The sequence below is a fragment of the Meriones unguiculatus genome, chromosome 19 (assembly GCF_030254825.1).
Source record: "Meriones unguiculatus strain TT.TT164.6M chromosome 19, Bangor_MerUng_6.1, whole genome shotgun sequence".
NCBI classification, from domain to species: Eukaryota; Metazoa; Chordata; class Mammalia; order Rodentia; family Muridae; genus Meriones; species Meriones unguiculatus.
The window spans coordinates 55,100,895-55,113,704 of NC_083366.1; positions in this window are offsets into that span (position 1 = coordinate 55,100,895).

Consider the following 12,810-nt stretch of genomic DNA (forward strand, 5'->3'; position numbering starts at 1 on the left):
CTCCTTCAATGGCAAAATGGAGGGTCACTGGGTGGGTGAGGGAAGGCATTCTTAAACATAAGCATTTCTTTTTTTTTTTTTTAGGGCACTGTTTTAAATACAGGACCCCTAACAGCATGTTTGCTGCACCTAGTGGTAGAAGTCAACCTGCCATATTGTAAACAAGGCATAAGAAGCTTAATTTTACATGAGGGAATGTTAGTAACCAGGAAGTAGACTAATACTTGCCCTTTAAAGAGTTATTTTTTATCTCTATTTATGTGTATGTGTTTGATCTGTGTGAGTATATGAACATGAGAGAATGCCCACAGTGGCCAGGAAAGGGTGTCAGTTCTTATTGAGGTAGATTGAATTTGAGTGGCAGTTGTGAGCCACTCGAAGGGGATGCTGGGATCTGAGCACAAACCAAAGTTAGCGAGTGCTCCTACGGTCCAAACAATTTCTCCAGCCCCAGTGCTTATGTTTTACATTTTGGAAAGTTTTCCTTTGAGTATAATAGAACAAATTAAGGGCTGGAATTTTCCTATAACAAACCAGCACAACTGTGAACTGACTGAAGTTGTGGACTGCCCAAAGTCAATCTGTGGCTCTTTGGGACACTGCTCGCCAAGTCTGACTATGTGGGACTTTCGATATTGAACGTGTGGAGGCCCCTTACTTCCGTGACTGCATGCAGATTCTGGCATTTAAACTAAGATAATAATATGGAAACACCATGAAGTCAGCTCTATAAAGTTTTTTATTGTATATGATGAACTAAGAGAGGGTCAGTGAGGTGGTTTGAATAAAAATGGACCCCACAGACTCAAACATTTGGATGCTTGCTTGCCAGAGGGTGGCACTAGTTAGGAGGATTGGGAAGTGTGGCCTTGTTGGAGGAAACTGCCCCAGCACCGTGCCTGCATGGCACCATGATGATAATGGACTAACCTCTGAAACTATAAGCAAGACCTAACTTGAATCCTCTGTTTTATAAGAGTTGGGTCATGGTGTCTCACCACAGCGAATGAATGAACAATGACTGAGACAGTTGTGTAAAGGAAAAGGCTCTTTTAGATATCAGTATCCAATAGCTGAGAAAAATGCATGGGAAAAAAATGTACTCATGATTGGTTTTGGCACTGTCCTATTATTTATATTTTCCACAAGTGAGCCTTTTCTAAACTTGAACACCAGGCTAGGGCTCAGCAGCTTCTAAAAGGAGTTAGTTTCCTTGTGTGTTCAACTCCTGCTATTGACTCGCTTTGAGCCAATGCAGTGCTGATGTGTTGTATTCTTGGCATGTACACTTCAGGGAAGAACAAGGAAGGTATTTATTGTGAAACAAACCTGTTTGTTTCCTGACTGATGGCGGTGTACGACCAGTGAATGTTTGGGATATGGGTAGAAAAGAAATTATTTGGAGTTGGGGAAAGAACTGTGTCAGAAGGAGAGGGAGTGAAAGACCACTCCAGGAGTCATCAGAGTAGCAGAAGCATCTAGTGAAATAGCAGACCACACATCTTGTCAGGTTCACTTTTAGCGATGACTTAGGTAGAATTTTCTGATGATGTCGACCCGGGCACAGTAGTGGCCTGTTCATATTGAAACCTATGTAGTGTCATCTGGGGTGATTGGATGGCTGTGATTTTCTGGCCACTTGTAAATCTACCATCTTTTAGACGTACAGTCTGACTGGTTACCCTTCAGGCAGGAGGCAGGTAGAAGGAATTAACCTTGAGAATCACAGAAGTTATTCTCAATGGTAGGTCCAGATATGGCACAGTTTTGTTTCACTGGGCAGCCTCAGTCACGTCACCTCTTGATAGAGGCCAGAGTCCTCAAAGATGAAGAAATCAGCCAGACACACACTGAAACCCCACAAAACAGCTCACAGCTTCTGCAGGCGTTAGCTGCATGGGTCCCAGTAGGGTTCTGTGTTGGTTTTGTTGGTTTGTTGTTTTTGGTTTTTGGCTTTCAGCAGTCTTGAACAATCTGGGTGTAAGTGAGAAACACACACACACACACACACACACACACACACACACACACACATGCCAACGTTCCATGTGTTAAAACTTCTTCAAGGGAGCAGTGATACTAGCAAGACAGGGTCACCTGATCAGAGCTTAGCTTCAGTGTGTGGAGGAGGAAAGAAGTCTGTAGGAGAGCAGTATCCCTGGAAGAGGAGAGCTGATCCAAAGCTGGGGCATTTGGACAAGGACATGGCAGCTGCAAAAGCTGAGCAGAGGAGGAAAATGGCAGCGATGCAATGACTCACTCATGAAGGGTTCTCAGAATAGAGACTTGGAGATGGGCAATGATGCCAAGAGAGAGGCCAGGGGAGTCGGTAGGAAAGAGAAAGGAAATGACTAACTCGAGCAGAGGAAGTAGGGCTGGAGACCTTGAGCATCATAGCTCATGGCTGTCAATTTGACTTCCAAGACGAGAGTATGTGTGTGTGACAGATTGATTTACAAAATGCCTTTCAGATGGAGAGATGGCTTGGGGGATAAGGGTGCTGTCTGCTCCTCCAGAGGTCCTCAGTTCAATTCCCAGCAACCACATGGTGGCTCACAAAATGTCTTTCATTCTTCACATGGTTAACCTTTCCTTGTGTCACCTTGACAAGGGGTAAGTTGTACCAGCTGGCTTTTGAAAGCACCAACTTGACACAAACTAGAGCCCTCAGGGAGGAGGGAGAAAACCAGGCCTTAAGGAAGCCTGTGAGTCATTTTCTTAATTAGTGATTGATGTGGTAGCAACAAGCCCATTTCGGGGTGATGCCATCCTCAGGCTGGTGGTCCTAGGTTCTATAAGAAAGCTAGCTGAGCAAGCCACCAAGTACTTCTCCATAGCTGCTGCATCAGCTCCTGGCTCCAGGTTCCTGCCCTGTGTGAGTTCCTGCCCTCACAGCTTTTGATGATGATGAACTGCTATATGGAAATGTGAGCTTAATAAATCCTTTCTTCCCCAAGTTGCTTTCAGTACCTTTCGCTCTGATATTATGTTTGAATAATTTGCAGGTTTACAATAGCATAACTTTTCCAGTTCCCACCATTTACCTGCAAATTTCATAATTTCCTTGTTTTTTTTTTAATGAGTAATATTCCATTGTGTAGATGTACCACAATTTCTATGTCCATTCCTTAACTGAGGGGCATCTGGGCTGTTTCCAGATTCTGGCTATTACAAATAAAGCTGCTACAAACATGTTTGAACAGATATTGTTATATACTTGAGCATCTTGTGGATATATGCCTAGGAGTGGTATAGCTGGATCTTGAGGAAGTGCTATTCCTAATTGTCTGAGAAAGTGCCAGATTGATTTCCAAAGTGGTTGTATGTTTATATTCCTACCAGCAGTGGAGGAGGGTTCCCCTTTCTCCACATCCTCTCCAGCATGTGTTGTCACTTGAGTTATTCATCTTAGCCATTCTGATGGGTGTAAGGTGAAATCTCAGGGTGGTTTTGATTTGCATTTCCCTAATGGCTAAGGACGTTGAACATTTCTTTAAGTGTTTCTCTGCCATTCGATATTCCTATATTGAGAATTCTCTAGACACACAGGGTTTATACTTACTCATAAGTGGATATTAGACATATAATATAGGATAAACATACTAAAGTCTGTACACCTGAGGAAGCTAATCAGGAAGGATCCTGGCTAAGATGCTTAGTCCCCATTTAGAAAGGCAAAGATGGACATTGGAGGAGGGAGAAAACAGGGAACAGGACAGGAGCCTATTACAGAAGGCCTCTGAAAGACTCTGCCCTGCAGAGTATCGAGGCAGATGCTGAGACTCATAGCCAAACTTTGGGCAGAGTGCAGGGAATCTTATGGAAGAAGTGGGAGATAGTAAGACCGGGAGAAGACAGGAGCTCCACAAGGAGAGCAACAGATCCAAAAAGGCTGGGCACAGGGGTCTTTTCTGAGACTGAGATTCCTACCAAGGACCACTCATGGAGATGGCCTGGAACCCCTGCACAAATGCAGCCTATGGCAGTTCAGTATCCAAATGGGTTCCATAGTAATGGGAACAGTTTCTGTTCTCTTACTGGAACTGATTGGCCTGCTCTTTGATCACCTCCCCCTGAGGGGAGGAGCAGCCTTACCAGGCCACAGAAGAAGACAATGCAGCCACTCCTGACGAGACCTGATAGACTAGGATCAGAGGGAAGGGGAGGAGGACCTCCCTTATCAGTGGACTGGGAGAGGGACACGGGTAGGGAAGAGAGAAGGTGGGATTGAGAGGGGAGAAGGGAGGTAGGTACGGGGTGTATACAAAGTCAATAAACTGTAAATAATAAAAAAAGAAAAAATAGCATAACGTTCAAGTCTACTCTCTACTTCTTCCATGTAAAATCTGCTCCTCTGCCATGCAGTGCCTGTCTTTAGCTTCAAAAGTTCTGTCTGTTTCAATGTCTTTAGTTTCTACTTTATTTGTGACCCTTATTTATCGATTCATGATCATCATATTTTCCTTGAGATCTTTGAAATACGTAACTGCTTTGAAGACTTTGTCTGGTGCAACTAGCAACTTTCCTTATTCACAGCCACTTCGTTTTGACTTCTCCCTCTGTGTAAGTCACACTTCTTCCTGTGTGTTAACATAATAACCCTTGGCTGACAACACTGAATTTTGGGGTAATGTATTGCAGCAACTTTGGATTATGATTACTTTACCTAGGAGTTATCGCCTGTTTGGCTTGGTCTTTCAGTAAAATGGTTTGGATTGGGAGTGCATGATTTCTCTCGCTTAAGAACGCACAGCCACTGTGCTTCTGTTCAGTTTTCCAACTCTTACCTTAAATTTTTCTGTCCAGACTCCTACATAATCACCCCTGTGACTAAACAGCCTGGTAATTAGCCAATCATTTGGCCAACTGTTTTGCTCAAATACTTCACACCAATTAGGCTTCTGGTCTCTCCTGATAGGGAGATCCATTTAAATGCCAAGCTGATTGTACAGCATGCAAGCAGATTTCACTGCCATGCTCACTTTAACGTCTGCTGAGCCCTCACAGTGGTTTCTGAACCCCTTCTTCAGCTCCTTCATGCCTCCCTTATTTCCACTGTCCTCATGTTAGATTTCTCTCCTGTCTCCTTTTCTGCTGTTCACCCAGGCAGGACCCCACTTTTCATTTCCTTCTACATCAGTTGCATTCACCCAAGTTCCACTGGTGATAGGATTTTATCCGATGCGAAGGCCAACTCCCTTAACACAATTCCTCCTTGTTCTAGTCTCCCCTTCCCTCATGCCATCAGGACAGCTGAGCTGGGGGTGGAGAGAGTGGAATCTCCCAGGCAAGAACACCAGGAGCTTCTTTGTTTTTACTGGGAACTGTGGATTTGTTGTGAATAACTCACTTTTCTTTGTTTTCCAGGAATGTAAAGTGGCAGTTCTGATCATTCTGTTCAGTTTCAATTTTTTTTTTTTTTTTTTTTGCTTTTTTACTGTGTATGCACCTGTGAGCACAGATTCCCTCTGATTCCAGAAGGGGGCACCAAGTCAACTTGAGTGGACTAGCAGGTGGTTGTTAGCTAACCAATGGGAGTGCAGGGAACTGAATTCAGCTCTTTTGCAAGAGCAGTATGCATACTTAACTGCTGAGTCAACTTTGTAGCCCCTGCCTACATTTCTCTATGAAAGACATCTCTAGTCTTTTCCCCATGAGCTGATATTGAAATTTCTATTACCTCTCACACTTGCTTGTTAAAACATCGAAGAGGTACCTACCCCACATCTGACCATTTACTGCCTCTCTGTTTGCAAACAAATAGCAAGACAATCAAGTCACACATTTTGTTGGACTGATGGTTAAAAGCTTATTTGAATGAACAAATTTTCCCGCTGCAAAGAATATTAAATGCTTCTATTCCCACTTCAATGGTTAGCACTGACATAGCTAGATTCTGAATTTACTAATAGTTTAGAAATTGACTTCTGCTCTTTTTAGAGTTTTTTTTTTTATGTTCTCTGGAGGAAAGGTACTGTCATACTTTGCTTTTCTGCTGACATCATAAACACTAAGACAAAAAACAATTTGGAGGTAGAAAGGGCTAACTTCCTCTTATGGGTAACAGTCCATCTTCAAAAGAAGCCACTGCAAGAACTTAAGGCCAAGATTAAAGGAAAACTGAAGCAGAGGAATGCTGTATACTGACTCCTTCAAATACCTTCTATATAACTCAGGACCAATTGCCCAAACACAGCACTGTCCATAGTGGGCTGGGTCCTCCTCCATCACTCAGCAGTTAAGAAATTGCCCCACGGCCAGCCCAAAGAAGACGATTCCTCAACTGAAGTTTCCTCTTGCCAGGTATTTTAAGTTAACTACTGAATCTAACTATGACAGATGCTATGGGATTAGTATCCACCCAGCCATGAGAAAGAAAGAGAGATGCTTTGCTATGCATGAGCAGTTGATCGCTTTAACTCTTCATCATGACTAGAAACCATCTTTGCAAATCCTATGGTGTTTCACCTATAAAAATAGTTGTTTAATTAAAGTAGTGATTAGTTTCTTATGTGTCTCAGGAGCTAATTTTTAGCCAACACCAAAGACTCCATGGTATCTAAGGAAGGCATTAACTCAAACACTGTACTCTGGACCAAATCTTTGACAGTCGTGCCAGAGTGAGAAGAGAGCTGTCCTTTCAAAAGAGACTAGATGGGGGAAAATGTTTGACAATGGTAATAAAAACCACTCCTTAGAGAACATATTTGGAGCATACTACCCTTTGACCTTATGAAATGTATGGGTTGGACTTGTGAGAAACAGGAATAGAAATTTCTCAGGAAAAAGGATGGGCTCTACGTGAAGACCAGTATCCCTCGAAGTCTTCCAAGACACAGGGGATATGTTATGTGAAAAAACAGAAGAAGAGAGGTTATTGCTGACAACTATAGGCTCCAGAGGACAGTGTTGGACAAAATAAACCAGGAAAATACTGGCAGGAAAATCAGAGGTGGAGTGAGAACCCTGTAAACAGAACCATAACCTGAGTGTCTGACATTTGTAAATGAGGGCAAAGAAAGCTGTTTTCCTATCTAAAAGAGGAACATATGATCACGAGAAGGAAAATGGTGCTTCATTAGACATGTGTGCATTTCAAGAAATCAGCAGGCAAATCCAAAGCAGTAATTAACCTTTCGGCATCACCAATATTATTGTTGTGTTTATCCAGCTGTGGTATACTCATGGGATCGTTGTCTGGGAATGTTCTAACATCCAGGGTGACGAATAAAGTTTTCTTTTATATTTTGGTGTTAACGTGAAAATCTAAATCTATACCTGGAAATTCTTCTCTCTCAGGTAATGTCTATCTTCCACCTGTCTAACAATTCACTGTAGCCCCAGGGCATTAGGGGAGTCAGCTGTTTGTGCTAAAATGGAGCTAATGGATGGTGTAAGTGGCACTAAAAATAGAGTGCCTTTATTAAAAGGTCCAGATGCTAGCTTATCAGACGCTAGGATAGGAAACCTTTGTTAACTGGTTGCCACTCTATTCCTGTCAACGTCACCTAAGAAGACATTTACACCGACACAGCTGGAACGCAGTAGTTCTTTTAGAACAAGACTCCATAAAACCAAGCTGGTCCAGGGCCCTTCTCCTTTGCCTACTTTCTGATTCCTTTGTTTGCGGTCAAGCTTGGCAGGCCTACAACATGACTGTTAATATTATTAGAGCATGTCATCACACAAACAGGAAAACGATAGAAAAGCTTAGGATTTTTTCTTTTTTTTTTTTTTTTTACCTCAGATGAGAATTAAAAAGTTACAGTTCTTTTTTATTTTTATTTTTTATAGTTCTGCCCAATCTCATCTTGCAATTGACATGAAAAGAACCATAAGCCTTCACAGTTGAAAGGGACTTCAGATGTGCTCCAGTCAAATTCTCTCATTTTTAGCAACTAGGAAATTGATGCTCAAGTAGGGAAATAGCCTAATGGTATTCTCTCATGAAGGTGAAAGACTCTTTAATTTTATGCTCTTTACCTTGCCCTCTTTCTTTTCAAATGACAATGTGTTTGCTTCATTTTGTTTACTTTGTCTTTTTTCTTAAAATATTTTCAGATTTTTAACTAAAATATAATGAAATAATAATACTATTATTTAACAATATAATCATTTCCTCCTTCCTGTTTCTTCCTCTAGCCTGTCATGCCCCCTTCCTCCAGCTTCTCCAATGACCCTCTCTCTCAAATTAATGACCTCTGCTTTGTCTTTGTATATAGTATTATAGCATAATATAATATATAGCATAATATTCATATATATATGTATATATATAAGCATGTATATGTATATGTGTATATATATATATGTATATGCATATGTAAATGCAATTTACCGGGCCCATGTTTGTTGTTTGTGTGTACATGGTTTCAAAGCTGATCAGTTTGTATTGGATAAGCAACCAGGGGTCTCGTCTTTGGGAGACCTGATTCTCTCTCCATCAGCAGTCATTAGTTGCTTGTAGCTTTGTCTAGCAGTCGTACCTACTGAGATTTTCCCTCTTCCTCATTAGCGTGTCTACAGATATTGTCATTGTTCAGATCTTGTTGATTTGAACAATTTTTAAGAGAGGCAGCTCACAGTATAATCCCTGGCATTCTGGCTCTTTGTGTCCTTTCTTCTGTGATGTTTTCTGAGCCACAGATGCAGGAGCTGTAATGTAGATGCATCCATAGAGCTAGATTCTTCTACAATCTAGTGATCTCTGAATTATGCTCAGTTGTGGTTTTCTATAATAATCTCCTTTTGCTCTAGAGGGAGGTTTCTTTGAAGAGAGGTGATAGCTACACTTATCTTTGGGTATAATAATACAATTTAGAAGGTAATAAAGAATTGTGCTGGGCTAGTAAAGCATTGGCTGTAGATTCTCTTTTAAGATCCTTGACCTCACCAGCTCCAATACCAGGCATGACTTCCCTCTTGTTGAGAGAGCTTAAAGTTTACTCATCAGGCATCCAAGGTGAACAGCAGGAGCCTGTATTGTTTGGGGAATCATCTGGACTATTCTGACCAAGCACTGGAAAGGTTGTTTCTTGAGCTTGGGGGTTTTGTTAGCTTGTGATTCTTGTGGGGAGCATTATTAGCCCAAGTGCCATAACTTTACTATGTAAATATTATGTATAATTTTAATAGATGTTTAGTATGATTACTTGAATCTTTCTCAAAGAGCCTTGATGCTGGTTTCCCTTCTCCCTTCCTTCCCCTTCTGTATTGACTTTTTCACTGCTCCAAGTTAGATCCTTCTCTCCATTTTTCCATTCCAGCTGTGAAGAAAAATAAAATCATGAAATTTGCAGATAAATGGATGGATCTAGGAAATAGTTTATTTCCTAGAGTGAGGAAACGAAGACCCAGAAAGACAAACTGTGCATGTTCTCTCTCATCTGTGATTACTAGTTCAGATGTTCAGATGTAAGTGTATAACATGGAGTAACTTCAGAAAACGGAAAGCTGAAAAGGAACCGTGAGGAATGGTAGTACACGGAAGGGAAATAGAAAGATGTAGGTGATATCTCATTCTTGTATATTACCTCCACTTCTTCACGAGTTCCCAGGGAAACAGAACTTGAGATTTCTCTTTTATTCATGATTTCGATAGGGCCTAAGACACTAACAAAACGCCACAAGGCTGAAAATGGCATGTCAAGAAAAGCAGTATAACTTCCTGCTGTGGTTCAAGTGCCGGTCTCTACTTAAGAACCCTCATGGGGATGGGAAATACATGTAAGTGAGACAGGGCTCCTGGGTGAAAATGAACATATGGCTAGAACATCCTATTGACTACAGAAAGGTGACTTTATGCGATTTTACTATACTAATGCCCTAAAACAAAGGCACTTTATGGTTAGCTACCCTCTTAAATCCCAACGTATAGTCAATATGTCATGTATCACATTGGTGTACTCGACAATTCACTTATGAATAGGCAGGGGGGTTCAATAGTGTTTGGGGCCTTTATTGATTCTTTTCAGATTTCTCTTTGCGAATTCTGAGTCCCCTATCCTGGCCACATTGGTAGAGCCCACATTTTGTGAGAAAGAGTTCATCTCAGCTCTCTTGGATTTATCTTCTCCTCTTTCCATGGTTACAGTCACTATAAATGATGACTACACATTCTCATTTCAGGCATGTCAATCTCAATCCTTATGCCTTTGGATATTTTGATCTTTAACTTAATTTTTTTTTACTTTATTTTTTAATAAAATCAAGATTTTGTTGTCAAAGTACATGCTGAAAATAACTGTTAAAAACCAAACAAACCAAACAGTGATCACTTCTTCTTTAAAAAGTATTTACTCCACAATAAAGGAAACTGAGAATTCTGCTTTTAACAGCGAGGTTGAACTCACCCTGAATCCTCTGACATTGAAGCTGTTTTTTGTTTTGTTCAGTTTTTTTTTTTTTTTCTAACTTGGCTGATAGGGCTGAGAACAATGAGACAAATAACCTCTCTCCTATTTCTATAAACACTTGAAGGTATACCCAGCCGGCAGCCAGCAAATAAATCTTGGGATGCCAAAAAATTCTGAGGTCCATTTAAGAACTAAAGAACAAGTTTTGTGCAGGGAGATAAATATGGCTCTATTCGTGTGAACTGCATTGGACAAGGACTTACTTGCTGGGTTTGATCACTTTCCCCTGGCAGGACTGCATTGCTAAGCCACAGGGGAAGGGGACAGGCTCAGTCCTGATGCAATTTGATGAGCTGAGGTAGATGGGAAAGGGAGCCCCCCTTTTCTGAAGGGGACAAGGCTAGGGGACAAGGAGGAAGGAGAAAGGGTTGAACTGGGAGGGGTGGAGGAATGGGGCTACAACCAGGATGTAAAGTGAATAAAAATAAATAAATCATTATTTAATTTTTTTTTAAAGGACAACAGGGCTTGCCTGGCTTGTGGCTTTTGTGTAAATGAGAAATTTGCTTGGCTGCCCCATTTTTAGATGAAGAGTTTTAGGCATCTTTTATGGCATTGTACAGTTGGGAATAGAGACAAGTTGGAGAAGGGCCCTAGCTGAGATTCTCCTAGGAGAATCTTGTATGTAGTTTTCTGAAATGATGGGACTAGGAGTGAAAACATGGGATTTGGAAATCACTGTTTCTTTGACAGACTACACAACTAAAAGTGCACAGTTCAATCTTTTACAAAAATCACTGCTGCGTCAATTACTATTTCCAAGACAATATTTGTACTGCCATTTCAAAACATCATTTTCCTAAGTACTATTGGTCTTCGCTATTACCTTTAAATAATATTCCTAAATGTTTCAGTATTTATTTTTAATTCTGGATTCCCTTCAAACCAGAAGGCCTGCTGAAAATCCCCAGTCCCATTCCCTATGGATTGCAGCTTCCACGAAAAGCTCAGTGTCTGGAAAGCCAGGATGTTGCTGAATGAGCCTTCTCTGTGAGCCAATAGAAATCCATGCTTCCTGATTTGGGGTGTAGGGTGGGAGCAGACAAAGAGACACATTCCAGAGCCGTTTTTCATTTAAACACATTAAAAACCAGAACGCATGCATTTCAGGTAAACACGACCACTTTACGTTCCTGAAAGAATAAATAAATCCTCATGCCAAGGAAAATATTTACATTGAGCAATAACCAATACAGCCCTCCACACTGTCCATTCTAGGATGCCATGTTTGGAAGGAAAGAGGGGAGGACAGAGCAGGTAGAGTTTGGGGAAGCTTTGAATTTCTAAGATGAAGTCTCTGTATAACATAACTTAGGAGGGTCAGGGTGGGATCATAGGAGAGGCCGACCCAGCTTATGAGTTAGACTTCAAATGGTGTAAAATAAGCTGAAGTGAGGGACCATTTGTTTTGGTAGCCTGTCAGAAGTAATCTCAGAACTGACAGGAGGCCAACCAGCACGGTGGGATGTGCAGCTTTCAGCTCTCCTGCTGGACACAAGAGAATCCTCACTGTGGAAGCAGAGCTGCCAGATCCTGCAGCTAAGCTGTGCCAATAGCTACATTTCCCTCTCCCTCCTCCCTGGCTCTTCCCTCCCACGCCCCTCCCTGCCCTCCCTTGGTGGGTATAGAATTCAGTCTTTTATGGAATCACAATGAGTTGATATAAGCAATAGCAACAAAAACAACATCAAAAGAAATTACACCACCATCAAACTATCTCATAATATCATTAGTGACCTAAATTAAAGCAAGATAATTGCCCCAGCAGACAACAAACAGCCATGAAGAATACTAATAATGTTGAAAGCCGGTTCCAACACTCTGCCAGAAGCCCAGCTTCAAACGGTCTTGCAATTTGTGTTCAGATCTACTGACAAAGCTCTTTCTCAAGTTCAGAAAAAGAAAACAAAACCAGTCTCAGTCACCTTTATCTCTGTTTTTCTTTATCCTTCTCCTTCTAGGTCCTTATTATAGTCATAAAACAGAAATGGGATCCTCAGAGGTCTGCTGACTTGAGTGACATAACTGGAGTTGCTGTTGGGTAAGAAAGTTTCTCAGGCATGAAGTTCAGGTCAACAGTGTATCAGATGAAACACTCAACGTTCTGTAATAAATTGGATCAAAAGAAGAAAGTTCACCTCAGTACTCAGTCTTCTAGGAACACTGGTTCTAAAAATGACTTTCATCAGTGATGTGTGAGGTGTACCTGATCCTAATAAGTAGGGTGAAAATCTTACCCCTTTTCTCTCTTTCCTAGAGTCAGATGTGACAGGAATGGACTTGAGGGGAGTAATTAGCTATGACGTCATGAATCAGGACAAACTGGTTTCCTCAGTAGCACTTGAGCAAAATGGGAAGTAAAACCATTCTAGAGAACTTTGTCTCAGCTTCTCAA